The sequence below is a fragment of the Nannospalax galili genome, unplaced genomic scaffold, assembly GCF_000622305.1.
Source record: "Nannospalax galili isolate Female #2095 unplaced genomic scaffold, S.galili_v1.0 scaffold87, whole genome shotgun sequence".
Lineage (NCBI taxonomy): Eukaryota > Metazoa > Chordata > Mammalia > Rodentia > Spalacidae > Nannospalax > Nannospalax galili.
In genome coordinates this window covers 6,316,730-6,320,125 of record NW_008360320.1, presented here as the reverse complement: position 1 = coordinate 6,320,125, position 3,396 = coordinate 6,316,730, and the positions used below count along the sequence as shown (strand labels likewise).

The following is a 3,396-nucleotide window of genomic DNA, read 5'->3' as shown; positions in this document are numbered from 1 at the left end:
TTAGATACATGTCTATAGTTTGGAAACTACTAAAGGTTGGAAATTAGTAAGTGGCTATGGGACAGGAGGGAAAACTTTCAAAGGAAGTGGAAAAGAATAATGTTATAAAGGGGAAAGGGGAATATTGGAACAGGAAGGATTAAACAGTTTTGGGGATGGATGGGTACAGAGAGGAGGGACTATGGGGAAGGGTAAATAACATAAAGATTTTTTTAAAAACATATAGAACCCAATTACTGTAGACTATAAAATATATACACATACATAATATAAAGGAATATAAATGGAGTTATCCTAGGGACAATACCCCTGCTAAACACCACAGACTAGCAAGTAAAAAGCTTAATGCCAGCAGTGGCTTACCTTTTTTTGGGTTGTTTGCCAATGGTATCCCAAAGTCCTCCAAACATTACAGGCTATTGCTGTTGCTCTCAGGTATTCCCCAGAACCCAGAACCCCAGTAAAACCCGACTGATGAAACAATACATAGTTGACTCATTAAAAAAACAAGAAATGAAGAACATGCTGATCTGGAAGCTTCATCTCAACTGTCTAGCTTTCATAGTGCGGAAGGTGCTGTGACACTGCTGGAGAAAAAAATCGCCAGCACTCTTTCCTAGCTATGAGCTCTGATAGTTACAATATTGACCTGCTCATAAATACAATAGTGACACTACTGAAGGAATCATCACTTTCTAATTGGATTTAAAGTATGCTTCACAAGATGAAGCCCATATCTGTCAATGTTATCAAGGCCAAGGACCTATGGCTGGAGAGGTCATGTGCTCTATGGGAGGACCTGTTACTAAATGGACACAGTATTAAATTGTCTCCTACCTCTGCATCCTGTGCCTGGTTGAAGATGTGATTGTTTGGCTTTTTGCTCTGGCTACCTTTGCCACTATGCCTCCCCTGCCATTATGAACTCTTAATCCTGGAACTAAAGCCAGTTGAGAAAACATTTGCGGAGTTGTCCTAGTCATTTTGTGAACATAAACAACAGAGTAACACTCTTCAAGACAGAGTTAACATGGCTCCCCCAGAACACCAGGGTAAGGAAGTGGAAGGTTATGGGGCAAAACTAGAAGAAAACATGAGCTCCCCGCACTGGGTCCCCTTTCTGGCCTTGTGCCTAGGCGAGCTCTTACGGCCCTAGATGCTTGAAGTACTTTCTTTCTACACACCCGCCCACTGCATCCTGATCCCCTGCCCTCAGACCAGCTCAGTTCTCCAACAGGCTGTTCCCACCCCCACCTTGCCCTTGGCCTTTTGATCTTCCTTCCTCAGAGCTGTCTGCCACCCTGGTAGGTCACACCCTGCCTACTGCTCCTTGATTCTGCTCTAGCCTGAACAGCTCTACTCTCTCATCACTCTTGTCTCCCTTCTGGTCTTGGGTCCTGATCCTTCCTGCTCTTCCACCTCAGATCTTTGGACAAGCTTCCTAGACTAGACTAGCTTAATCCTCTAGCACAGTTTGTCTGACCTTCCACAGGCTGTTCCCCTCTCCACTCTGGTGGTTAATCCTGGGTCTCAATTTGAGTGGATCTGGGATTAAGTGAAATTAGAGAGACCTTGATAGGATCACTTGCAGCTGGAAAACCCACACTAAATGTGGGCATTACCTTCAGATGGTAGCCCATATAAAAGGCCATGGCAGAAGGGAGCTGTTGCTTTTTGCCTCTTGCCTTCTCTCTCACTGGTGAATTTGTCTTCATGCTTTGAGCACCTTCTTCATATTTCGACATAGAAGACTAGCAGATCTCCCAGAATCCATCAGGCTTTCAGGGCCAGATTGGAATTGGTGAGACATCTAGCCTCATGGACTGACTAATTACTGGATTCTCGACCTCTCCAGTGTAGTGCAGCCATTGTTGGACTATTCGAACATTTATAGCAAGCATTGACCTGGTTCCAAAGGAGGTTTTGAATGCAGATGACCCAGACCTTCAGAGACCCGATGAAGAAGCTATTAAAGAGATAACAGAAAAGAAATCTATATCTTAAATGGTAGCTCCAGCCATGCTGGTTCAGGCAGTTGTCCCTGCTCAGTACATCCAATACACACCATCACGGCCAGGAGTGGCATTCAACTCTGGAGCCAAACAATGCGTTATTTGGATGGTAGAAATGTAAAGATCCAATGATGCCTCCAAGGTTTAAGATTAATAAGAATATGCCCCGGGACCACCTTCTCCTCCTGAACCTGTAATGCATTCTTCTAGTTGGAAGGTGTCTGTAAAGGAACAACGGGAGTGGAGGATTCCTTCCTTTATTTCCAACTGGAAGAACACAAAGGGTTACACAATTCCATTAAATAAATGGCTAGCTGCTGACAGAAGAGGACTTCAGGCTATACACATAATTGAAAAATTTGCCAAACTGGCTGAGACTCTGAAATTGTTGAGCGAAGGCCAGTGATGCTCTAGAAATGTGGAGAGAAACAGGGCTGAAAAAGGAAAGGAGAAACATGAAGAGAAGAATAGAGAAATGGCCCAGAAAGCCCGAGAGAGGAGAGCTGGGATTAAAACCCATGTGGAAATAAAGGATGGAGAGGCACAGGAAAGGAATGAAATCCAGCACAATGAGTGAAAAGAGATTCGACAACCAGAATCTTTCCAGGGCTGCTCCCAATAAGAAGTCAAAACTGCAGAGAAATGAAAATTGAGATATTAGTGAAGTTACTGCTGTTGGTGTGTCCAGTCCTCGAACTTCCAATGAAGTCCAATATAACCGAAGGTTCTTCAATCAATCCAAGGGTATGGAGAGTGTACTTACGGGTGAAGGTGAAAGCTACAGTTTATGATCAATTTTGGAGAGGTGGTAAAGATATGTCCCAGAGTATTTATAAGCCCAGTAAAAATCTGACAAGGGCATGTATGGTGAGCATATGGAAGCCAGAATAAAAGACCAACAGAATTGTTCCTGATAAGCAGTTTACTGGTTCAGACTGTAGACAAAGAGGCAGAAAAGGACCAGTTCAGTGTGAAGAAGATTCTTCTGGTTTGAACAAGTTTTTGGAAGAAGCCAAACAGCATGGTGGCTGTAAAAGACACATAGACAGCAGTTGCTCCAAGGAACAGAAATATGAAGGCAAAGAGAAGAGGAAGGAGTAAACAACTCTCCAGAACTAATGAACTATTATTCACAACTCTGATGATGCAAGCCATTGGGAAACTTTTGTAAATGATCAGGATAAAAAGATCTCAGTGCTACTTTTTATTCTGGGAGATGGAGGGATTGAATATTCTACTTTGAATTTGTTTTGTTTTGTTTTAAAGAAGGGCTTATGTTTGTGCTTCTCCCACCAGAAAATGCAGAATTAAGATGATTTCCTTTTCCAGGGCACTCAGGAGGCAGAGGCAGGGGCATCTCTGTGATTCCAAGGCCAGCCTGGTC

The 3,396-nt window shown here is 43.3% G+C and overlaps 1 pseudogene; it reads left to right on the top strand.

Moving 5' to 3' along the window:
• The first annotated feature begins 1,030 nt into the window (after nt 1-1,030).
• On the top strand, nt 1,031-3,113 carry LOC103727355 (annotated as a pseudogene).
• Nucleotides 3,114-3,396: the final 283 nt, after the last annotated feature.